Source organism: Pavona decussata, unplaced genomic scaffold (assembly GCF_977016875.1).
Source record: "Pavona decussata unplaced genomic scaffold, jaPavDecu1.1 SCAFFOLD_286, whole genome shotgun sequence".
NCBI classification, from domain to species: Eukaryota; Metazoa; Cnidaria; class Anthozoa; order Scleractinia; family Agariciidae; genus Pavona; species Pavona decussata.
Genome location: NW_028145687.1, coordinates 1,336,321 through 1,349,249, shown reverse-complemented (window position 1 = coordinate 1,349,249; position 12,929 = coordinate 1,336,321).

Below are 12,929 nucleotides of genomic sequence, written 5' to 3'. Positions count from 1 at the left end.
TAGGGGAATAGGGTGGAATTAGCCAATTTCTGAGTTGTTTACAGCAGCGAGGAAATTTGTTACGAGGACGATTTCCAACAGTCGTGCAATCTTTATCCGGCATTTAACTAATAATTTAGATGAAAAGCAGTTAGGACCATATTTAACTTACTGTTTTGCGTAATTTTCTATTGTTTAAAGCATAAAAGCATATCAAACATTTTTGTCCGTTAGCAAGTTGATCTTATTTTTTACACATTGTTAGCAAACGCCTTATGTTAACTTAATCTAAGTTGAAAAATCTACCTGCAAAACGTAGAATGAGTGCTCTTTCAGGGATAGCGAAACGTTTAGTAAAACCACACCTTAAAAACGCCTCGTGGTAATAAATATGAACAATGACTGCGTGCTACTGCGCGTGCTTCAAAGTCAGTCAGGAAAATAAGTGTATGAATTCATTTTCTGGGATAAAAATCCAGTTAAGGCGGGCATAAACATGAAAAACAGCTAATTGAAAAAAGGGGGAAGGCTGGTTTCACGGTTAGGGAAATGTGTTCTTCCAATTTTTCGAAAGGCACGGCCTGTCTTCTTCAGCGTATTTCAGAAGTGAAAAAGAGCCCATTTTCCGATAATCTTTTACAATAGATAGGATTTTACTCCAAACTATAATAAACCATATTGCTTTTAAAAGCTTATCGCAAAACCTAAGTGTTATTTGAAACTCATCACTGAATTACGCCACCTGCTAGGGACCACTAATCTTTGCTTGATAAAAGATGAGAGAAAACAAAAAAGAAAACATTGCTTCATTGTAGGCAGAGGTATTTCGGAAATTTTGAAAACGCGTGCAATGGTGACTATACTTGAATTTGAAACAGAAAATCCAAGTTGCCTTTGACCTTATAATTTTAAGCATATCCATCATACAGGAAAATCCTCTTCACATCGAACTAAACTTGTTTAAAAGAACGAACAATGAAAAATCCGAATCAATCGTACAAATTCGTTTTGAGATATCTTTAAATTTGGCGAGCGTAAAGAGATTCGAGTGCTGAGGTTTCGAGCGTTAGCCCTTCGTCAGAGTGAATCAAGGAATGGTGGGCTGTATGTGTTTATATAGTGAGAAGTGGAGCTACGCTACTGATGGGAGCATGGTAACGTAGAAAACAAGAATAAACTAGTCGAATGAAAAGCGTTCGTTGATTCCTTGGAGATAACGAGTGCCGATTTGGAAGACGAATTTTTGTTCTAAACTTTTGCAGCTTTCTGTGTTACCATGATGTAAAGAAATGCTACCGACGACCATGCATTCAGATGACCTGACGAGGAAGTGGGTAAACATCTACAACAAGTGCCTTAGACAGCACACAGTTCACAAGAAACTGCCAAATCAAAATTAATTTAAAATTTATTTATATAGCGCATAATTCCATGACGAAATGATCAAATGCGCTTTACAGTATGGGGACATTCTCCAGATCGAATCGGAATTTGGAAACGTTGGGTTTTGAGGAGAGGGGAAAACCGGGGTACCCGGAGAAAAACCTCTCGGAGCAAGGACGAGAACCAACAACAAACTCAACCCACATATGACGCCGAGCCCGGGAATCAAACACGAGCTACATTGGTGGGAGGCGAGTGCTCTCACCACTGCGCCATCCCCGTTCCCCAAGTACCAACTGGTACGAAATGCCAAGTTAAAGGCAGGAACTTTTCCCTTGAACATATATGAAACTGCTGTCAATCCGACAGGAGAACATACAGATTTTAGGCAACGAGCCCTGTAGGTCTAAGCCAGTGTCTGCCTGTACACCGAATAGAATAATCAGTTTTTTTTATTCTCATTTGTTTGCCCTAGCATAAGGGGTTCTGGGCGTTTGTATTATGCCTCCATTTTAGTACAACTAGGAGCTGTGAGATTCAGGCTTACCTTCCTCAATAATCACACTGAAAGGATTTCAGAAGCTGTTGATCTTGATTTGGTTAATAGGGACTTAATAACTTTTATCATGACTTAGCTCTCGTGATGTGGGAAACAAAGATGTTTCGAAGAATGATGGCTAAAGAAACTGACTGGTTGGCCTAATTATGCTTGTTATTTCCGCAATAACAACAGCTTATGAACGATATCAGAGCCTTTTTAAAACGCAGAATAATGCTTTGAACCCAGGCACCTGAGTGATAGCTAGGTAATTGTACGGAAAGAGACTGAAAGGAAACTAGCAAGGGTGATGCTACAATTGGCCATTTGGGAAGTAGTCAAACTGCTATACTCGAAAAGAACCACCAAACCACAATATAGATGGTGGTCTTTGCCTGCACCCTCCTTCCTCAACCCCAAAATATGTTGTCTTTATCACATAGCCACCCCTCTATCCAGTAATAAAAAATGACATTGACATTCGATCCTCATTTTTCTTGTTTATCTAGCAATGCTGACTCTTGCTAGCTGAACATTTCTGTGTCAACTCAAATTTTAAAGCCAATAATTGTTTTTGGTAATGTTGTTGAGATAGGTGGTGTCTTCGATAATTCCCCCGGCTACCCCAGACAAGGTGGGTGCTCTCCGAACAAACTTGTTCTGACCCTTATATTAGCAGTCATTACGATTCCACCTTTAGTCCTTCATGGTATTCCATTGATCCGTCAAGGATGAATACTTGCTAGGAGGATTATTTTCATTAAACGGTTGCAACGTATTAATTTATTCTTCGATCCATCAATGCACACTTTGTCTAATTTTAATTCTGCTTCAAATGCCAATCGGATTTGTTTGCGTGAACGCCACTATCCATACTCCAGAAACGATGAAACAGTGAAGAACTCGGATATCACTGTTCAATGGACTGACAGCTAGAAACAGGTCGAGTTCAGTGCTTACGCCATCAGCGTGCTCAACAATATTTATGATGTACGCTTACTTGTACTGAATTTAATTGCATGGTTTGCTAGCTATGTTTTAATTTCGGTGGATCGATATGTGTCGAAAGACCTTCTTCGCCTGAATGACTCGGATTTAGTCGTTAAGAATATCTACAGTTTTCTTCGGAAAAATTTCGAAACTCTGGAAAACTACAGTCCAACTAGCCTCCCACGCAGTCGATTTTAGGGGACTCGTATAGGTAATACGACTGGCCCCTAAAAACGACTGCGTGGGAGGCTACAGTCGAACCTGTATAACGCAGTCATCCTTCTAATCCTTGGGGAATGGCCAGGTGACCGCTTAATACAGGTTATACAGAATATGTGTCAAACACAATAAAAACGCCATTTGATCACTTAATGTACAACTGTTATTCACAATTTAAGTACTCACCAAATCACCTACTCAGTTAAGTAAGAAACTGCAACGATAAAATGGTATGACAAGGGAAAACACAGACTAATACTGACATTACACCAAGATCATCATGAAACAGTGAGTATTGCAGGTCGTTAGAAATTGAATTGCCTGGCCACTGTACCATATTTGAGTGGTTTCCTGACAAAGTGACCTTTTAAAACTGGTCAAGACAATAGAAACAGCTCGTTGGTACTTAGTAAAGGGTGACCGCAACCACTTAATAATGGTGACGGCTTAATGAAGGTCAAAATTACAGTAATTAAGGGAAGTAATTTTCGGGACTTTGACAATTAACTGACCGCTTAATAGACCGCTCGGCTTGATACGATGCCGCTTTATAATACACCGGTTCGACTGTAATTCCTTTTGTTTTTGGAGGCGCAAATATGTTATTAAAAGTACGAGATAAGGTTAGTTTGTCTTTCCTAAAGCTTACAACAGCTCGTAAATTCTGGAAATAAGATTTAGTACGTTTCCTAAAACTTCCTGCAATTTAAATTTTCAAGTAAAGCACCCCGAACAGTTCAGATTGTGTTAGCTTGCACAAATGTGTCGTTAAAGGGCCAAACAATGACCTGGGAACACTGGTAACAATATTTTAAATTTTTTTGTTTAAATCAGTCTCGTTGGGTTACCCTGACGAACACTTCACACGAGGATTCGGATTTATTCAGATCAAGAGACTATGAGGTAAGAGAGCGAATCCCCCATACATGCCCCTCTTCCCATGAAAATTTTTTTCAATCTATTTTTGTTTGCGTTGCTTTTTTAATGTCGACGTCTTATTGGTCAGTTAGAGTGACGTCATTTAATTTTAATATCAAAATAGCATGGCGAGAACTAAAAAAAGATTGAAAATAATTATCATGGGGCACAGGGATTCGCTCATAGTCTCTTGTTCAGATTCCTTCGGATTCGCTATGACGGGGGGCTAACGTTCGAAACGTCAGCACTCAAATCTCTTTACGGTGGTCAATTTACCTTTAGTTATCAACTCAGTTGTTAAACCAAACATTCGTTCGCAGCACCACGTGCAGTCTCTTTAGAAAATACTCCCCTAACCCTAGTTCACACGAAGGCAGGCCAGGGACTTTTCCCTCTAATTAATTCAACCCAAAACTTCGTGTGGGACGACTTGCTGGTACCACAACTTTGCCCCGGCCTGTGACTAGATTTTTTTATTCTTTGACGAAAATGGGTAGTTAACATCGATGGGACAAGTCCCTGGAACGCTATTTCGCTCATGTGTATAGATCCTGATAAGACACGAGTAATGTTAAGTGTCACAACACTGCGAAGCATTATGAGCCCTTCACACGGGGTTTATAAAGGCGCTTTCTGAGCACGCCTCTTCATTGACTTGACGATGCTACACTGATGAGGCCTAAAAAGGGCGAAACAGCTGTCCATGGCTACCCCAGGATACGCACGGTTAATAGACCATGCGCATGCGTGAAGGACCTCTAATGCATGTATGTACGATAGTGTTTTGCAGTGTCTTGGCACTGAAATTTTCTGATATAACACATTGTTCCCTCTCTGCTCCGTTGAGGTCACTCTCTTCAGTTCCTTATTTGTCTCCGCTAGACCCCCGCGTTCGTCATTTTAGGATATTTGTCTCTGCTCGAGCGCGAAAGAGACCTCTCCGGACGAGAGAGAGTATTGTTCCCGACTCCGCGCACCCAGTTGTTCAGTTTATTTCGTTTGAGGCCGAAGATAGTCTGAAATGTCAGCCGTCTCTTTCCCCTAACCCACAGGGGCCTGCTAGGCCAAGGAGAGACGGGAAACTGGCTTGGAGCTATTTTTTTTATGTTTTTGGAGTACATTATCGGTTGAGATATTTCAGAATTAGACTGCTTCGTGGCTGCGCCATCCAATTTGCTGAAGCCGGTCACCTGCGCAGATTAACAAAGGAAAACATCGGCGCTAAGAACGAAATCAGCTTAAGACTTCTAAGTGTTTTTGTTTTATTTCTTGTCAGTTAAGAAAGACTCCAACATCGACATTAGAATATGGCGGGCCATCGCGGTCAAAAGTAGATATCCTGATATCTTAAAGATATCTTTAAGATAACGTGATATCTTTAAGATATCATGATATCTAATTATCACTCAGCGTGAGATATCTTCACAGCGTAAGATAAAATGATAAAAGGATATCTCTACGATAAGATCTCGCTTTTGTACATTAATAGCAAAACCGTTTTGCAAATCGCTAAACCATTTCGCAATTCGCTAAACCATTTGTTGTTTTAGATGTCTGGCTGTCAAAATGACGGCGTTGATTTAACGTTAATTAAGCCTAGTTCAGACGCCGAACCTTTTACCTCGAGCAATAAAAATGAGAGTAAAGCTTGCGTTATTTTTTTTGTGACTCGGTAATCCACGCTCTTGAAGAAGCAGGAGGCCTTTTTTTGCGTTACTTTTCCTTCTTCTACAATGTACACACGTGCTCTGGTAAGTCTGTGATGCTTTCAAATAATGTTCTGGGCCTTCTTCGCTGAGGGGCCGTGAGTTAGGTGGGGACCTTTATCGCGAAGCAGAGCAGGGTAAAATGCCACGGTCTTACCGAAACTCGCCTTTGAAAAACAATGCAATTGCTTTTTTTCCAAACAACGTGGCTTCCTTCCAGGAACAAACGTTCACTTTAAAAACTACAACTTATTTCTCAAGTGACCTCAAGTAGATCAAGCAAGCAAACATTTTGAGCACGTGCCTCGTTGCTTACGTTAATTTCCATCACTATTGAAATTCACGCTGAAATTCTTGTTTGTAGCAAAGGCAGATGCAACGCTTGAGAGCAGGAAATAGCAAGGGGTGACAGGCCTGCAGGACTTCTAACAATGGAAACATTTTTGATGTGTAACCTCTTTATATTTTTGCTCTGACAAGCATGTCATTTAGAGATTTTCCTTTTTTAAAGGAAATTAGTGGTAGCTCTTTGAAGATTTCTCGTAGGAAAGGCTGGTTTTGTATTAAGTGCCATTTTCCCATTAAAACATTTTTTCGTAATTTGCGTGTATTTTTACAAAAAATTTTTACAAAATTTTTACAAAAAAATTACAAAAAATCTCACTTAAATACCACATCGGATCGAAATTACAGCAATCTGACTGGCTGGCAAGGACCAATCAGAATGCACCATTTTCGATCCTACCATACTACATTAGTGGCTATAAAAACCCAAAACTGCCATACTATCCGGCGGAACGGAAGTGAGTTTAACACTCTACCTTTCCCCATAACAAATCTTCAAATAGCAACTGACGAGAATCGTAAGATTCGAAACCGCGGTCTTGCTTGCAAACTCACATTGCTTGCTACAGCGTCGTAAAACCTACAGTTTGGAAACGTTACATTGATGATATTTTTTCTCTGTGGGACACTGGTAAACACGATATACAACGTGCCCAACCTCAAACATGTTTTAATGGGAAAATGGCACTTAATACAAAACCAGCCTTTCCTGCGAGAAATCTTCAAAGAGCCACCTCTAATTTCCTTTAAAAAAGGAAAATCTCTAAATGACATGCTTGTCAGAGCAAAAATATAAAGAGGTTACACATCAAAAATGTTTCCATTGTTAGAAGTCGTGCAGGCCTGTCACCCCTTGCTATCTCCTGCTCTCAAGCGTTGCATCTGCCTTTGCTACAAACAAGAATTTCAGCGTGAATTTCAATAGTGATAGAAATTAACGTAAGCAACGAGGCACGTGCTCAAAATGTTTGCTTGCTTGATCTACTTGAGGTCACTTGAGAAAAGTTTTAAAATGAACGTTTGTTCCTGGAAGGAAGCCACGTTGTTTGGGAAAAAAGCAATTGCATTGTTTCAAAGGCGAGTTTCGGTAAGACCGTAGCATTTTACTCTGAACCGACCTGAACTCTGCTTCGTGATAAAGGTCCCCACCTAACTCACGGCCCCTCAGCGAAGAAGGCCTAGAACATTATTTGAAAGCATCACAGACTTACCAGAGCACGTGTGTACATTGCAGGAGAAGGAAAAGTAACGCAAAAAAAGGCCTCATGTTTCTTCAAGAGCGTGGATTACAGTCACAAGAAAAATAACGCAAGTTTTACTCTCACTCTTATTGCTCGAGGTAAAAGGTTCGGCGTCTGAACTAGGCTTAATTAACGTTAAATCAACGCCGTCATTTTGACAGCCAGACATTTAAAATAACAACGTTAACGAGACATTTTGCGAAATGGTTTAGCGATTTGCGAAATGGTTTAGCAATTTGCGAAATGGTTTTGCGATTAATGTACAAAAGCGAGATCTTATCGAAGAGATATCCTTTTATCATTATATCTTACGCTGTGAAGATATCTCACGCTGTGTGATAATTAGATATCATGATATCTTAAAGATATCTTTAAGATATCACGATATCTACTTTTGACCGCGATGGCCCGCCATATTAGAAACTCTAATAGGATTAAGTGGTATCTGATAGCCATTTAATTAAACTAGAATTAGGTGACGTTCACCATAGTGTACCCGACACAGACGATGGCAATCCTGTGGTCTCTTGCCCGTTTGACCTGTAACTCCCTTGTGCTCTTGTCAAATAAGTTTGAGCTCCGGTCAACTTTCGTTTACTTTCACGCTGACTTGAGCATGATTTTTAGCAAGAGAACACAGAAGAATGAGCTGAAGTATTATGTTCCGTCATCGCTGACGCGGCACGCAAACAAACAGAAGGGCTAAACCCCGCGTCGCACTCCTGGAAATTTTTGGTGGGAGTATGCGGTTCGGTTCTGCAAACCCTGCCCCTACTCCAAACCAAACTATGTAACTGTCCGGTATCCTTCTTCAGACCTGGCCTCTAAAATTCGTACCGGTTAATTTTCATACCTTGTTTCTAGAACACATAGGGTCAGTTATTAAAAAACAGTTTAAACGGTGTTTAACAAAACCACGTTCTAAGCCATTTTCAATTTTGCCAACAGTCATATCTAAACATTGTCTGCTGCTGACAGTAACAAGAAGGCTTGCATCCCAGACTAGAAAACTATTTATCTACTTAAAATAAACCAGTTATAAACGGACTTGGAGGCCCACTGATAGTCTTAGTCGCAGCGTATGTTAGACTCTGTTTAATTGGCCCATACCTTTTAGACCTTTTTACGCCGCATATACCTACACTCTTTTTTTATATAATAAAGAACCTTTTTTATAAGAACGTTGAGGTTGAGATTAACTAAAATATAAGAACATACTAAAAACATTACCCAGGCTGAGAGTCAGCCAAGAACAGTTTTATTCCAACCAAATATTTTTAAAATGAACAGTATACATACGGATAACATAATACATGAAAAACTTCATACTATATTGTCCAAATGGTCACGTCCGCATAGATTTATTGAAATATTATAAAAGATAATTTAAGAACATCTTAAGAACTTTTCAAGCTCAAATTGCCAACAATAATAAGGACGTTTATTCTCAGCCTCAAAATTAAACGTTCTTATGAAAAAAAAAAAAAAAAGAAAAGAAACAAGAGTGTATATAGCTTATATAGGAAAGTACCCCCGTCGGGGGAAGGGAGGGGCTAGACTAAGCATGAAAGATACTGAGACACAGATGGAAATTGAGGAATGTGGTAGAAATCAAAGAGTTCTTCATGTTTGTGTTCAATATGCATGGAAATTGAAAGAAGACAAGAAACGGATGGCTTTTTTTGCCATTCGAGTTGCGTGCAATTTCGACCGAAAGACGGTGAAGACCCGCTGATATTTTAATCACTAAAAAATTAAAAACATACAAAACGAGGACATTTGTAATATTAACTGTCAAAGAAGGCACGTAAAATGTCAAATGGATGGAGAGTTATGCCAGTCAAATAGGCCAGATATGATCTTCTGGACTGATGCAATCAAAACCTCGCTACTCCTTTCAAAAGAGGACATTTGTAATGTTAACTGTCAAAGAAGGCACGTACTAGTAAAACGTCCAATGGATGGAGAGTGATGCCAGTCAAATAGGCCAGATGCAATCAAAACCTCGCCACTCCTTGAGAATTTTCCTGTTTAGTGTACCAATAAACAAACAAGAAAAAACAAACAAACAACTGACAAACAAGTTTATTTATAAAACCGAAGCAAATTTGCTACTAACGCATGTTTATTATTTTTTTATTTTTTTATACTCTTTACATGAGTACCCGGAAGGCGTGAATTTTGTACCTTTTACAGTCAAGCTGTTTACATGTGCCACGCCGGGTTCAGTATAAACAGTAAAGAAAGCAAATTCACCGAGTTCTGACGTTCTGAGCTCTGTTACGACTGACAACGCGTTCCTCTAAACTAAGGTGTGCAAAAGATTAAGCTTACTCTACGGAAAACGTCAAACAAGGGAACTGTGTGCCAAGCCTGAGACTAAAGCAATACCGTACTCGCGAACCACGCGAGTGCGCGCGCGCGAAAATTGCTTCCTCGCGTGTTTGGCTCGTTTTATTATCCCTATGAAAAATAAGGGATTTCTCGGCGGTAGTCTTGTCAAGCCTGTGGTTACAGTACTTCCGGGGCACAAACTGTGAAGTGCTGCTTCTTAGTATATCCCTACGGTTTGTATTCTGTTTGTGACCATTCGTGAAGCCTTGAATTGTATCAGTAACTGATGTCTCGCTGTGACCTCTTCTGAGCTGGCCAGCTGACCACTGAATCCTCTTCGTGCGTACAGGAAAAGTGCGGCGGAATAACTTTCATTTAAATCGTCGCACTTTAGACTTTCATCCACACACTCAAAACATAGAACCTCCTTGTATAGAGCATAATAAACAGCCGACCACAGGAAAGTACTGCTCAGTAGCTTTCATTTGAATGGTCACACTTTAGGATTTCATTCACAGACTCAAAAGTTAGAACCACCTTGTACAGCATAATAAACAGCACCACAGGAAAGTACTGCTCAGTAGCTTTCATTTTAATGGTCACACTTTAGGATTTCATCCACAGACTCAAAAGTTAGAACCACCTTTTACAGCATGATAAACTGCACCAAAGGAAAGAACTGCTCAGTAGCTTTCATTAGAATGGTCACACTTTGGACTTTCCCCTACAGATTCATCTTAACCAGTTTGTTAACTTACTCAATCGTTTGAGTTTAATGCACCTTGTACAGTCGTAATCAGAACTCCGCCAAAAAAGTATTCCTTTTCATTTGAATGGTTTCCTCTGTAAAACAAACCACAGACCACCCTCAAAAGTTAGTACCACATTGTTCAAAACAATCAGGCGAACACTACCGCAAGAAACTATTGCTTGAACTGAACGTTCGTAGTCGCACTTTGGGATCTTTTGCACTGATTTAGAAGTTAGAACTAATTGGCCCATATTGTGACGACATCATTAATAGTAAGTTCAACCTCGTTCAAGGGCTTAAAAGGTTGGAAAGCACTGTTTAACGGGGGAGGGGGGGGGGGGGTTCATCCGATCCGTTGACTTAACAGTTTGCAGACCACATAAATGACCTTCCGATTAGAGAACTAGTACGACTTTCAAATTTCAAATCAATGACGTCCCCAGAACTCTCGCTCCTTCCCGTTGTTTACCACTGAGATAAGAATACCCTAGAAACAAGATTGGAGTGTCAAGCGGTCATCTAAACCACGCAAACTAGATCTGAAAAGTCGTACTGGAACTCAATCTCGGATTCGTTGTTAAATCTCATGTTCCCAACATGATAACAATTTGAAAGTGGGATTTGAAAGGCTTAATAAAATCTCTGTCGTTCAAGGCTAGCACGCCCTCAATTCTGTTTCCCGTTCGATCGACTCTGCCGAGGAGCGAGAGACAGTGAATCCTGCTTTTGTAACGTATACAGCTCGCCTCCCACGATTGGGTTGCTCCAAATCCGATTACGCGGCTTTAATCCAGATTATGTGAAAGATAACTTCTTAAAGGGGTTAATTACTTTTTGCTTATATTTAATCAATCAAATTTTGTCATTTGTGTTAAAGCCAAAACAAAACTACAAAAGCTACAATAAAATCTTCAGTGTAAAAGACGGTGCCTTCCTAATAAGAGGGTATTTTGGCGCAGTTTATGACTATGCAGGAAATACAGAACTTAGCAAGTGCTATTGAAAACCAAAAAAAGGGGTAAGCACGCTTTTTCAGAGATAATTGATAATTCTAAAAACCTTTAAAAATGGATGAGAGTATATGACATTTTTTTCCAAAATTGAAAACTTATATAATTTACTCTGAAAATTGGTAGTTACCTACGCCTGATTTCTTTTTGAAATCTAACAATCCCACTTGCCGTAAGATCTGCTTCTCCCGCGTAGTCATAAACCGCACAAAAATACCTTTGTCCTGTTGTGGTGGCACCATCCTTAAAGAAGCCCAAGTTTTTCTAACCATCCCAAGATACGCAGAATGTATGCGAAGTAGCAAAGCGAGGCACCATCGTTAATTAACTCATAAAGTCGGCTTTGGATGTTCAAAATACTCGGATAAACTACTTAGCAAGACCTCAAAGGGAAAAAAAAGGCGAAACTTTGAATTCATTCAGTTTAATGACTGTTAAACGAAGATTTCGTTTGGAGTTAAGATACCTTAAACTTAACCTAATTATAAACTAGCAGAGAAAAAGACTTTTAGAAAGATGTTCAGTCAACGGCGGAGTTTGTTCTCGAATCCGAGTAACCTTACTCTAATCAGCTTACTTAATTCTCTAAGACGACACTAATCACGAATTAGTTTAAAATCTCGCTTTGCATGTCTTCTTTGTTTTGCTTTTGAAATCGTCTTAGCCAATCAAAGAATCAACAAAGCACGTGCAAATTATAAGCACGAGGCTTTTTTATCGCCTCGACGCGTTCAATAGAGACTAGCACGACTTTGCTATTGATTTGTCTAACAATAGAAAAACAATCTGAAGTGTCTAGAAACACTTATGAACATGAACAAATAACAAAAGACAATTCCTTTTGCTACAAGGCTTGGCAATGTTTTAATTCTCTTGTGGATCTAGAGAGTTGCGAAACATCCAAGTGCGCGTGCGAGGGAACAAAGACTGTACAGAAAAAGAGACAGGGTCTGTCGCGTGACCACACGTACGCGCGCGTGTTCCTCGCCTTGTTGGACAAAGAAGAGTTCATCCATTCATAATTGCTTTGATCTCCGGCAGAATACTGATTTACGTTAAGCGGAAAAAATACGTTTACTTTTTATAACTTCGTCCAATGTACCAACCCTGGGAGTTCATTAATCAACTGACAGCGTGGTAGAATTTGCTGAATGCATGTAGTAGTTATTATTTTTGTATGATTTGTAACAATATTACCACGTGCGGTGAGTAAGCACTTCATAAACATGTCGCGGTTTATTGTGAGGTTCGCCTGCATTAGATTTTAAATTAGCATTCATCTGATTGTAGTCTCTTCAACACTGAAAAAAAGCTTCCGTAACCTAATAAAACGAATAACAACCTTTTTATTTCGGTTTTGATCATAAAAAGCAACCGGAAAAATCTAAAGCAGCTTTCACTTTTGCACGCGGTGAAGCGGGGGGTGTTTCATTTGAATTTAATTATTTTGTGGCCGTTAATATTTTTAACATAACTTGTTGGGGTCTAGCCGCAAGCACCTATCCAAACTTCATT